At 45.0% G+C, this 14,027-nt stretch overlaps 1 non-coding gene across 1 annotated transcript; it reads right to left on the minus strand.

The window, feature by feature from the left end:
- Positions 1–12,878: 12,878 nt before the first annotated feature.
- Trnat-ugu (transfer RNA threonine (anticodon UGU)) lies at positions 12,879–12,953 on the minus strand. Its single transcript has one exon. It is a non-coding gene; the product is annotated as a tRNA-Thr (tRNA).
- Between the last annotated feature and the right edge of the window lie 1,074 nt (positions 12,954–14,027).

The following is a 14,027-nucleotide window of genomic DNA, read 5'->3' on the forward strand; positions in this document are numbered from 1 at the left end:
ACTGAACATTCCACCTCTGCATATGTATTTGTAGCATTGAAATTAAACGGAAGCTCCCTTAGGTGGGTTTTGGGCCCCCTCTGCCGTTTAAGGATTGTCAGGATTGTCCACCTCTACTAACTCCACTTCTCCATCCTCCACACTGCTGATTTCCTCCTCTTCCTCTATTTCTCGGTCACTGAGTACATTGCCTCTGCACATTTCCCGTAGGGCAACACTCATAACATTTTGTACCTGCTGTAAACACTGTTTGTCTATCATGCAAACCCATTGCCACGTCTATTTCCGCACATTGGATTGCCAGCTGAATGGCCGAATACAAACCTTTTGGAGTCCCTTCACGCACTTTCCGCGCCGGTAACCCCTCAAAAATACATCAAGTGCCCTTTTCTCGACCTCCTGCAACAAAACATCATTCGCTTCATCGCTCTGACCCAACTCGTAAGTATACTCGGTAATTTCTCTTATTCTGTCGGCAAATTTCTCTTCCGTCTCCCCCTGCCTTTAGTCATTGTACACAACCTCTCCCTACAGTACCGAGCGCTATTTGTTTCTCGTACCTTTGTAAAAGTCCCTCCTTCAGCTGCTTAAACTGTCCTGCCTTCCTTAAGGCCTGAGAACTCCTTACATATGTCTTCGCTTCACCCATTAATCTAATCTTGGCTATATCTAACAACTATTCAGCAGACCAACCATTCATCACAGCTGAAGATTCCTCCGCAAAAGAACGCACATACTCAAATGCCTTGCCAGAAAACAAAATAATCAAACTCACGGCAGCTGGATCAACCTCCTGCTGCGACACCCTAGGCAACAACAACTGATCAGATGCAGTTTTCCGCTCACTCCTAGATGTTAATTCACTTCTCAACTGCGTACTGTCCACTGTCAACTGCGCAAACTTTTCCAACAAAATCCGTACCACATCTGGTTCCGACACACCTTGCGTCCCTGACTCTGCCATTGTGTTGCTTTCGTTGCCAGTTAGTCACATTTCAGCCTATAAAATCACACAGAAACAAAACATTTAACTACAAAAATAAACTGATTTCATACAGCTCAGTATCTCATCTTACGTTTTATGCAGTGATGAAATAGGAGGAGATAAATAAAAGATCATACTCATTCGAATACAAAAGTAATTAAATGCTGGCGAAAAAAAAACTTACTGCCCCGAACACACTAACACTTTTTCTGACAACGCAAAGAAAGAAAACGGCCTACACTCAAAAAGAAAAATTGGTAAACACTCACCACAATTTGTGACCGTAATTCAGGTGGTGTGCTCGAATGTTGTACTGAACAGACGACGCCTGCTGTTCTGACACCAAATGTAGCTGTCACTGCCAAATGTGGATGTCGGCGTGTGGCGGAGGAATGTTGGACGTGAATGGAAACTGTCACGATGCGCTGTATTAAAACTTGGTCATCACCTTCAAGTATTTTATTATTTCCAACTACAGTGCCGCATTCCCCACTGTCTTTGTCACAGGGTCCTGCACTGCTCAGGATGCCACTTCGCTGTCTGCAAAACAGACTGGCGTGGAAGGACTACCTCAGTGACTCATGCAACATACTGCAGTTTGCCGGCCATGTACAGCCGATGAGTTTTGATGAAGTCAGGATGCACTGGCAGCCGACTTAGTGGCCTTCGGCCCCATTGCCGCAGCGCCACTCGCTGGGAGCAGCAGGGTGGCCCGCTGCGTGCTTTTTTGCTGTTGTGGTTAAGACTGAGGGCGACACAAGCACCTGCAGTCCGACAGCCAAATGTGGGGCCCTCACCTTGGGATGCCTCCGGCATGTGTTGGGAGCCCACAAGACTGCCCGTGGCAGTGAGCTGTCGAGTGGCCTGCCACTGGCTGGCAACGGATCCCACATTGGCCTCAGAGGGTCGAACCAGCGACCCGCCGTGGACTGTAATGCTGGCACACCACCTGCTGCTGCGTGTAGCTGGTGGTGTGATGCGCCCCGTCACACTTGAATCCCCCTCGTTAGAAAACTTGCACCTATTTATATGCAGCTGTGCGCCTCAATTTTGCTGACACGCTACTCCAAGTCACGTACTCATAACACCTAGGTTGCGCCAGTGGGTCCTTTCTGCCTGTGACTTGCAGTATGCAAAATGCTGCGTTAAGTCTTTTCAGCGGTTCGATGGCCCTGTGGCCTCCATTATACTTCGAAACTGCTCTTCAACATAACTTACTGTCAATGGGCCCACACCTGACTGTAACTTGTGCACTCAGAAATATTGCACCAAAATTAACTTTCCTATATTAAACTGTGGTGCGACTACACACAGTATACTTTAACCAAGCCGGAAATCGACAGCTTACAAACTTAGCCGTTTCCGAAATGCTTCCACCCTGGTCCTAAAGCCGATGATCATACCCTTTTGGGCGTCAGATAAATCGTTCCATTTTGCATGTTATAAGAAAGACTATTGTCATACGCATTCCCCCTCCACTGGTTGTGCTGCCACGTACTGTCTGTGAAATGTTGCACGTTGACGTCGAATAGAGGCCATTGTCATATTAATTTCACTGGATCATCTACATGCATGTCCCAGTGATGGGTCATGGCTGAAATTTGAGCCCAATTTTATGTGGATTTACCTGAAAGGTTTACATTTCAAACAACTTTGTGATAATTAGAGTATTGAGTATTGAAGTCAACGGTAACTTGCAGCTGCACATTTCATTATCTCGTAAGTGATGCGTCTGCGAACCATGTTTAATGTGAAATTTTTGCTTATATTACAGTAAATCTTCATCTCATGTCAGTTTTCGCTTTAATTATAGTACATCAGTACGTTCTTTTCCCAAGTTTACTTGAAATTATCCGTTTTTTAAACACGTTACTCGGTACCCGGGATACAGTTTCACACTAACTGGTGGCCTCCATATGAGTACGAAGCACAGTATGGAGCACAAACTTATAATAGACGAAACAGTTGTTTAAAGAACTGCCTACACATTCGTTCCAGTGATTTAGAGACGCCAAAAGAACAAAAATGTTGATGGAAGAACGAGGATTTGAATGTCAAATACCAAATGCGCAATACTTCAATTTTACTTCGTCGTACCTCTGGCCAGCGGAAAGCGTACGCCATTGAAATCTGTATTCCTTTGTTTTCATTTTCTATTTTCTTTAACACAGTCTTGCTGAAAGTTGAAAAACGTGGGTCGCATAGCTAAAATGCGAGCTGCATGTTTCATTTCTGCATTATCTGTGTCTCAAGTTTTCATAATAATGGAAATTAAATTGCTGTTAATTAAGGTATTCTAGAAAACAAAGTTTATGGAACTGGTACACCAATCCTTGGATCGCTTCGATCGCATGTATTATAATGGAGATCTCGTTTTGAAACTATTTACGTGAATTCCGATATCGCATCCTAAAATTACAAAAAGTAAGTAGTGTCGTACTCAGTACAGGTAAATAATGCAGTAATCTATCTGCATTATTTGAGTACTTTTACTGTATTCGTTACGGGACACTAAATTTAGCTTCTTCGTTGTGAATCTCTGGTACTTAATGTGTCACTTATTTCCATTACTCTTGTTGCAGATGGACTCAAATAGGACTTCGTGTGGCATATCTGGGCATATTTTTCGGTGATATGTGGTCTTCTGCGAGTGTTGTTCTCGAAATACATAAGATCGTTCGTCTTTTCGACCGATTTTATTTTGTTTGAAAATTCCGTTATAGACGTTGTATCTTGAGTTTTTTTTATTAATTTTAATTTTAATTTTATGTTCATCATCCAGTTCAAAACACATTGTTCTTCATAAATTACTGTTACTTGTTAAACACCTTATACAGTACTTATTCTCTACACATAACTGAAAATTTTGCCTGAATTTTTCGATGTAGCTCTTAATGCCTGAGATTTTTCCTGTTTGTCACTTTGTCTCGTAAGTCTGTAATTTTTATTCTCGATTTTTTTTTCCTTTCTTATTGTCTCCTACGTTTCCTGCATATGACCAGTATTCATCATTTGTCAGATATACGGAGCATATTTTTGTGGTTGTTTGCAAGCAGCTAATACATTACTTTTTCTTTAACTACGTGGCTCCCAGAGACGATTCATGAAAGTTAACGAGTTTTTGTTGCGTCACGTGTTTTGAGCCCATGTCCAGAATATGAGAGAGAGTTTTCTTTGGCTTACTTCACTATTACGCATCAGATACAGCAATTTTTTACAATAATGGTCTCAAACACAGAGAACGTGTGTTTGTACTGACAAAAGTACAGCGATTGAGAATTAGGGCCTGCTCAAAGGAGGAGCTTATGCTGAATCGATGCCCGACTTTACAATGGTCTGTTTTTCCACGGAGCGCCCAAGTAGCTTTCAGGCAGATCGTCGACTCCTCTCACCACTATCAACTCTCGTTTCGATACGTCTCCATTTGATTGTTGCTTAGTATTTAATAACTTCAATATTGATGGATCTTGGAACGTAATCAAATGGTTCAAATGGCTCTGAGCACTATGGGACTCAACTGCTGTGGTCATAAGTCCCCTAGAACTTAGAACTACTTAAACCTAACTAACCTAAGGACATCACACACATCCATGCCCGAGGCAGGATTCGAACCTGCGACCGTAGCGGTTGTGGGGTTCCAGACTGTAGCGCCTTTAACCGCTCGGCGACTCCGGCCGGCGGAACGTAATCCCTTGTAGTTAGTTTCTCTTAATTACGCGTAAATATAGCTTTCTTTGTATGACACCTTAATGTATGAATAAACAGATGACATTCTTTCATCACTGTTCATATTTAAGAAATACTTTCGGTTTTCCTGATTGCGCGTAATTACTAGTCACTTTCTTTATTTCATTGTTGATTAGCTCAGAATCCAGAAACTGTTATTTCAGTTTACGTTAATACAGAGGGTTCCGGTAAAATGTATGCACTCTTTGATAGTTATTATCTTTGGAACAAAATAACATATCGACATTGTGGTGTCACCGCCAGACACCACACTTGCTAGGTGGTAGCTTAAATCGGCCGCGGTCCATTAGTAAATGTCGGACCCGTGTGTCGCCACTGTCAGGATCGCAGATCGAGCGCCACCACACGGCAGATCTCGAGAGACTTACTAGCACTCGCCCCATTTGTATGGACGACATTGCTAGCGACTACACGTACGAAGCCTTTCTCTCAATTGCCGAGAGACAGTTAGAATAGCCTTCAGCTAAGTCCATGGCTACGACCTAGCAAGGGCATTAACCATATCTGGAGAGAGTCTCACTTGTATTATCAAGAGAAATGTACCACAATGAATTAAAGTTAAGTATACGAGAAGCTCCGTTCTTTTCTTTATAGCTTTCATCACGTATCCTGTTTCAGACTTAACGCCAGTCGGCGTGTGTGTACGCGTGCCTTTCGGTTACCCGTCACTGTGGACTGGCTGCCTTGTCAGTCCACTACATTCGCGACGAGTGTAAACGTGTTCTTTCTAATTTGCACTAATTTGCTTTTGTCATGGCTTCGCCACATTCTCCAGATGTACTGTCCGAATTTTATCGCTTGCAGAATCAGCAGACGCAGGCGTTATTGGATGCCCTTGGACAGCTCGTCCAGGGTCAACGTGCGCTGCAAAACGATGCGGCCGCCGCCGCTTCATCGCTACCGCAGCCACACCATGCTGTTGCACCTCAATTTAGGCCCTACGAGGCGGCCAAAGAGACATGGACGGAGTGGTCACGCCAATTTGGATTTCATCTCGCCGCCTACAGAATTCAAGGTAATGAGCGGCAGCCGTTTTTGCTTTCGTGTGTAGGTGTGTCCACCTACCGTGTGATAGTGAAATTGTTTCCCCGACGCGACGTAGCAACTCTATCCTATGATGAAATTTTGTCTGCTTTAGATGCCTATTTCAAGGACACCGTCAATGTCGTTGCAAAACGGTATAAGTTCTTTCGTACAAAACGTACGGCCGGTCAGACTAATCGGGAGTGGGTTGCAACATTGCAAGGCCTTACAAGGGATTGTGCGTTTGAGTGTGAATGTGGACTCCCTTATTCAGATACAATGGTACGTGATGCAATAGCACAGAACGTTTCTGATGTTCGCATACGGGAACAGATTTTGAAACTAGTCAATCCCTCCCTTCAACAAGTGATAGACATATTAGATAGGCAAGACACACTTGACTTTGCTCAGGAATCATTTGAAACTTCGCCAGCAGTGTGTCGCATTAACCGGCCTGCCGGGCGCGCTGCGCGGACCTGTAAACAGCCTTCGCGCACGTCCGCACCGCCACGTGTCCCGCGGAAGCAAGCAAATGCAGTGAAATCATGCCCGCGGTGTGCTACTAGACATTCGCGTGAGAATTGCCCGTCACGCCAAGCTATTTGCTTTTTCTGTAATAAGAAAGGGCATGTTCAAAGCGTTTGCCAGAAAAAGCTCAGATCAGACAATCACAACCATTCCAGGCCCTTTGCTTCGCGCCGGAATCGAATCAAGGACACACAGGCTCGGGAACCTTCACCCATGGACATTCATGTAGTTACTGCCACTCCGCCCAGTGTTCCTCTCGCTAACAGTGTCTGTGTTCGTCCCACAAAAAGTGTGCGTCGACGTCGACGGAAGTCCCGTCACGTCGCGCGTGATTCTGTTCCAGTGTCTGTTCAAGTTGCACAAAACAGTCGCTCTTGTCGTCAGCAGGACAATAAACTTTTTGTAGATTTGGATTTTGCCGGACAAGTGATACTGTTCCAGCTCGATACCGGAGCTGCAGTTTCATTGCTCAATAATGGCACGTACAAACAACTGGGCGCACCTCCGTTGCGTGCAGCCAATGTTCAGCTCACGAGTTATTCAGGACAGAATATCCCTGTGTTAGGACAGTGCAGCCTTCTTGCAACATACAAGGGACAAACAAAACTTGTGTCTTTTTACGTTCTTCGTTCTTCTTCGGCAGTGAACTTGTTTGGTTTAGATTTATTTCAGTTGTTTAACTTGTCTATAGTAAATCAGATCCTATCAGTGAACGAGACTGTGCCTTCAGACAGTGTTTCTCGTCTGTGTGACGAATTTGCAGACATTTTTGCACCGGGCCTTGGTTGCGCTACGAACTATGCAGCTCATTTGGAATTGAAAGTAAACGCGCAACCGAAATTTTTCAGAGCGCGCAATGTTCCCCACGCATTGCGTGATGAGGTCGCCAGAACATTAAACGATTTAGAATCACAAGGTGTCATTGAACGTGTGCAGGCTTCTCTCTGGGCCTCACCCTTAGTAATTTTGAAAAAACCTTCCGGAAAATTGAGAATTTGCGTGGACTTCAAGGCAACTGTGAATCCACAACTTGTGACTGCTACTTTTCCTTTACCCCGCCCGGAAGATCATTTTGATAAACTGTGCCCGGGTAAATACTTTTCGAAGTTGGACCTAGCAGATGCGTACTTGCTAATACCTGTGGACGAAGAATCCCAGCGCGTCTTGGTGGTTAACACGCATCTTGGGTTGTATCGATTCAAAAGACTGCCATTCGGGTGTGCATCTGCCCCTGCATTGTTTCAGCAATATTTACAAACTGTTTGTGCGTCGGTCCCTACTGCTGCGAAGTATCTGGACGATATTGTGATCTCCGGAAGGACAGCAGACGAACATTTAGAAAATCTACGAACATTATTTCAGCTATTGCGACAAATAGGTCTTCGCTTGCGGAAGGACAAATGTGTGTTTTTTGCTCGTGACTTACCCTATTTGGGACATGTCATCAATGCCCAAGGCATACATCCGAGTCCAGAGCACCTCCGTGCCATACAAGAATTGCCTTCGCCGCAGATTTTGAAGCAGCTGCAGAGTGTGCTGGGTAAAATAAATTATTATCACCGCTTTCTGTGCAATGCCTCTTCCATTTCAGCTCCGCTTCATCGCTTACGCCGTACAGGTGTTCCGTTCGTCTGGTCGACGGAATGCGAACGCGCCTTTCGACAGTTGAAATCGGCGTTGCTTTCAAATACTTGCCTTACGCCATTCGATCCCCAGAAACCCCTTTTGTTGATGGTAGATGCGTCGGATTTCGGGATCGGTGCTGTGCTTGCGCACAAAGATGGATCGCATGATCGCCCTATCGCCTTTGCGTCCAAATTGCACTCACCTGCGCACAGAAATTATTCACAGATAGAGAAAGAAGCTTTGGCTCTCGTGTTTGGTGTTACAAAGTTCCATGATTTCTTGTATGGTCGTCACTTTACCATCATCACCGACCACAAACCTTTGACATCGCTTTTTCATCCGAACAAGCCTGTACATCCACGTACAGTGCAGAAATTCATTCGCTGGTCTCTTTTTCTCTCGCAGTACCGCTACGATATCTTGTATTGGTCCACTGCTAAGCACGGCAACGCTGATGCGTTGTCCCGTTTGCCTGTTGCTGAGGATCAAGCATTCGATTCTTCCGAACTTGCTTGCATGTTCATTGATTCGGAAACCGATGACGTGGTCGAATCGTTTCCGATTGATTTTCGTCGTGTAGCTACAGCCACAGCTGCTGACCCTGTCCTTGCTACTGTTTTGCGTTTTGTTGCTACGCAATGGCCCTTGTCAAAGTCGCGGATCGAGGATCCGTTGGTTCGCCGATTTTTTGCTCATAAGGAGAGACTTTTTGTACGACGTGGTGTTTTGTTGTTGCGTTCTGATAATGATCAGTCCAGAGTAGTGGTCCCACGTTCGTTACAGTCCTCTGTCTTACGGCTTCTTCACCAAGGACATTGGGGTATAGTGAGAACGAAACAACTTGCTCGTCAGCACTGTACTTGGTTCGGAATCGATGCTGCGATTACGACTATGTGCTCTTCTTGCATGGCGTGTGCCGAACAACAATCCGCACCGCCGCGGAAATTCTTTGCATGGCCGAAAGCCACTTCCCCTTGGCAACGCTTGCACATAGATTTTGCCGGTCCATTCTGGAATGCTCGATGGTTGGTTGTGGTCGATTCTTTCAGTAATTTTCCTTTTGTTGTCCGGATGTCTTCCACGACGTCATCTGCCACCATACAAGCGTTATCCGCTATTTTTTGCGTTTAAGGTCTTCCACAGACTATTGTTTCCGACAATGGTCCACAATTCATGTCTGTAGAATTTCAGTCATTCTGCAAGGCCAATGGTATTAAACATCTGACATCCGCGCCGTTTTCGCCTCAGTCAAACGGTGCCGCTGAACGTTTGGTCCGGACTTTCAAGTCACAGATGTTGAAGTTGAAAGAGTCGCATTCTCGGGAGGCCGCATTGTTGCTCTCAGCCCCGAGATGGTCGCTCGCCGTCTGAGTTGCTCCATGGTCGTCCTCATCGAACCTTGATGTCTTTGCTGCATCCGCCGCATCAGGTTCCTGTACAGCGGCAGACTCCTGCTTTTGCTCCTGGCGACGTTGTCTTCTATCGCAACTTTCGCGGTTCACGGCGTTGGCTCGCAGGGCGCATTCTTCGCTGCCTCGGCCGCACGATGTATTTGGTTTTGGGGGCCTCTGGTGAGGTGCGTCGGCATCTCAATCAGCTGCGCCTCTGCTGTCGCCTGGGTTCTGCCGCTCCCCGTCTGCTTTCAGCAACGGTGCCGTCCGGTCAGCGCCCTGGGGACCCATCTACTGGCTCGCCTCATCCCCAGGTGTTACCGACGATGCCTTCCATTTTGCCCCATGGCGACGCGCCGCCGCCGCCGCCGCCACCCGTTCTCCCGCCGGCGCCGCCCGCAGCGGACGCGTCGCTGCTGCCGCCGGGCGCCTCCCTGGGTCACGCGCCGCCGATCGCTTCCCGTGACCAGCCGTCATCCGCCATGAAACTATTGCCCGCTCCGGACCAGATGTCGTCTTCGCCCGTCGGGTGCCCCGACCGGATGGAGGTCGACCCTTCGGCCCCTCCTGTCTCATTACGGGTGCATACACCGCATGTTGACGTGCACCCTGGACTAGGTTTTCAGGCGTTTCCTAGCTCCCCTCGGACCGAATGGCCGGGTGCGGGTGGCACAGCCTCGCCTGTTGTTAGGCTCCCCACCTCATCGCATGCGTCAACATGGGGTCCTCCCCACGGCGGGCGAAAGCCTTATCACACGACCGTTCGCCGATTTGGGGGGGAGGAATGTGGTATCACCGCCAGACACCACACTTGCTAGGTGGTAGCTTAAATCGGCCGCGGTCCATTAGTACATGTCGGACCTGCGTGTCGCCACTGTCAGGATCGCAGATCGAGCGCCACCACACGGCAGGTCTCGAGAGACTTACTAGCACTCGCCCCATTTGTATGGACGACATTGCTAGCAACTACACGTACGAAGCCTTTCTCTCAATTGCCGAGAGACAGTTAGAATAGCCTTCAGCTAAGTCCATGGCTACGACCTAGCAAGGGCATTAACCATATCTGGAGAGAGTCTCACTTGTATTATCAAGAGAAATGTACCACAATGAATTAAAGTTAAGTATACGAGAAGCTCCGTTCTTTTCTTTATAGCTTTCATCACGTATCCTGTTTCAGACTTAACGCCAGTCGGCGTGTGTGTACGCGTGCCTTTCGGTTACCCGTCACTGTGGACTGGCTGCCTTGTCAGTCCACTACAGACATATCGTCATAATTTTCCGCTGTAGCTTAGTCCGTTGTTTTCTCAACAGATCATGGTGCAAGTTTTCCAGCAGATGGCAGTGCAGTAATAAATGAAGGAAGATTATCGTCTGAGAAACGGAAGGCCATATTGAAGTGGTACTGTAAGTACGAAAATATGATGGGGATACAACGGTAATGGCGTTATGTGTACGGAACTCAGCCATCAACGCGTACAAAAACAATTTGAAGCCGACGGTATTGTTCAGGACGTGCATAAGAATAGGTCTGGCCGATAAAAATCTTCAACAAGTCCAGATTTCAACGCTGCTATGTTGCAACATTCTACTAGGTCACCTAATAAATCTGTGAAGGAGGATGCACGTGAAAGCGTGGTAGGCCGATCAGCCATACGACGAATTCTGAAAGCTGCAAAATGGGAAGTGTGCATTATAAGATCTCTGCACTCTATGAAATAGGACCACACGTATCGAATGATGGTGTACTGCGAGTGGCCTGAAGACATGCTTTACGAGGATGAACGGTTTGCAGTGCTGTTTATCTGGTCTGACTAGACGCAGTCCAAACAGAACGGTAGTATAAGTCTCCACAACTTCGTGTATTGGATTCCTGAAAATCCTTGAGTTCACGTGGAAAACATGTTAATTTGCCGGGAGTCAATGTTTCTCTCATAGAGCGATTTGATTGGTACATTCTTATTTGAATGTACCGTAACTGGTGGGGTGTATCTTCATGTGCTCCAAACATGGATTTTACCTGCCGTCCTAGAGATGAAAGATGGCACTACGCCTCACTGCCACTGAGATGTCGGAGCCTACTTGAATGAAAATCTTCCTGGACGATGGATAAGTAAAGGAGGAGCTGTTGAATACCCGCCATGGTCTCAAGACTTTACACCTCCAGACTTCTACTTATCTCACGTTGAAAAATGAAGTTTATCAACAGAAGCCAGCTACACTGAACGAGCTACGAGGAACCGTCGAGGCTTCCTGTGCAGCTATCGCCCCAGCAACACTGACAGCCGTAGTTCGGTTAACAGTTCAGCGTTCAGTGCCATCGATGTAACTTAGAACACATAAAGTAACCTTCCCCCGTACAAGACTCTTGTTCCATTAATATTTACTATAAAATAGTGTTTACATTTTATAGACCCCCTCCATTCTTCCACTTTTCCAAAATGTTAGAAGTATTTTAAATATTCTATTCATTGTTGTTTCCTGCAATGTTTAGTAAATGTAAAAATCCCCCCCCCCCCCAAAGTAGAGGGGTTGGAAGAAAATATAAGAACAATGCGAGAAATGCTCACTTAAACGTAAATGCGGATCCTAACCAATCCTTCAGGTTGGGATGCTGCATTTGACAACAAGCGGCTTCTGTGCAATGTCCTCAGTGCTTTGCGAGTCTCAGTCCGAGGCCCACGAGAAAGACAGGCCGTGGCGCGCACGTCATGGAGTTGGCCTGAACTCCCTCGCTCGCTCGCTCAGATCAGTGCACAAAATGCGGTTCTAAGACTGTTAACTCGCAGCTCCACGTACTAACGAGAATTACATCTTCTACTGGAATCTGCTATTTTGAAGTCTTACTGATTAATAGTAATACAACAAAATTTAGTTTATGTTCAGAACTCGATATAAATGATGTAACGGCCTGTTTATAGCACTTAATGTCTTCTGTTTAACAGTCCACATTTCATACAAGGAGTGGTGCCTTATGGACCTGCTAAACATTGTGGTATTATTATAATTTTACTGTACCCCAGTACATCAACAGCATATCATAAGTAGACCACTGGAATTCCGATCATTGTAGGACTAATAACAATTTCACTCCATAATAGCGGTTTCCAGTAGAAGATGCAATTGTAGAAACGTAGTTTGTCTGCAGAGTTGAGCTCGCGAGCGAGCTCAGGCCTGCCTTCGTGACGGACGCGCCGCGGCCTGTCTTTCTTGTAGGCATCGTGTCACTCGCGGCCATAACCAGGGTCTGTGTAGTTTAGAGTGCTTTATGTCAAGGCCAACAAGGGATCATCCCAAAATCTAAATAACCGATCTTGATGAAACTTGTCGGATGTGTAGAGGGGACAAAGTAATGGAATACGAATTTTTTGTTGGTGATACGTAATTTAGCATGTTGGGTTTAAAAGGAATATCTTGGAAACAATGATACATTAACTATATATGACGGTAGCATCTGTTCCCGAAAGAACAGTTACCGTGGATGACCATGCAGCTTTGCTAGAAATGAAATGATAATTAAATGGACACGCTAGCTGCAAACAGGCGTTGAGCTACTTAATTGGGGACATGTTGAAAATGTGTGCCCCGACCGGGACTCGAACCCGGGATCTCCTGCTTACATGGCAGACGTTCTATCCAACTGAACCACCGCGGGCACAGAGCACAGTGCGTCTGCAGGGACTTATCCCTTGCACGGTGGCTCAGATGGATAGAGCGTCTGCCATGTAAGAAGGAGAGCCCGGGTTCTAGTCGCGGTCGGGGCACACAGTTTCATCATGTCCCCAATGAAGTACATCAACGCCTGTTTGCAGCTAGGGTGTCCATTTAATTATCATTTCATTTAATGATATATTAATTTTTTTTCATTTAGAACCTAAAGTGAAAATTATTTTCTTGTAAACTGTGTAATCAACTTTTGAAATAATCTGAAATTTTGAAAAATACACCATCATCACCATTACTTAATTTTGGAAAATTAAAAGTTTTGTTACAACATAGATCAAAGAAGCTTTGAAGACCAATTAATCTGTGTGTAATAAAGCTGGTTCCTGAAATATATTTTTCGGAAAATAAACTGTACAAAAGGTGCTGTCAAAGTATTTACAACGTACCTAATTAATATACCTAAGTGTTCATTATTATTCATATTATTTATTTTAGTTATATTTGTTTTATGTTTTAAAGTGTTATCGACGGTTTCACCTTCAAATCCTTTTTTAGTTTTTCGTTACAAATATGTGCATTTTGTCTCGCAAATAGTAAGTATTCATTATTATTCTTATTATTTATTTTAGTTATATTTGTTTTATGTTTTAAAATGCTATCGAAGATTTCACCTTCAAATCCTTTTTTAGTTTTTCGTTTCAAATATGTGCATTTTGTCTCGCAAATAGTAAGTATTCATTATTATTCTTATCATTTATTTTAGTTATATTTGTTTTATGTTTTAAAATGCTATCGAAGATTTCACCTTCAAATCCTTTTTTAGTTTTTCGTTTCAAATATGTGCATTTTGTCTCGCAAATAGTAAGTGACTCATTACACAAAATTATTACACTAATGATACTCTATAAAGAAATGCCTAAAACATATCATTTTTCACACCATGCACATGAAGTGAACGAAATTTCTTCACATGGTCTACGCGACGAAGAAAACTATGTATAAGGAAATTTAGAAGCATTATTAACTGTCGCTGGTGATTCTCTAAGTATCCTGATATGTATCAG

The sequence above is a fragment of the Schistocerca nitens genome, chromosome 2 (genome assembly GCF_023898315.1).
Source record: "Schistocerca nitens isolate TAMUIC-IGC-003100 chromosome 2, iqSchNite1.1, whole genome shotgun sequence".
Classification (NCBI taxonomy): domain Eukaryota; kingdom Metazoa; phylum Arthropoda; class Insecta; order Orthoptera; family Acrididae; genus Schistocerca; species Schistocerca nitens.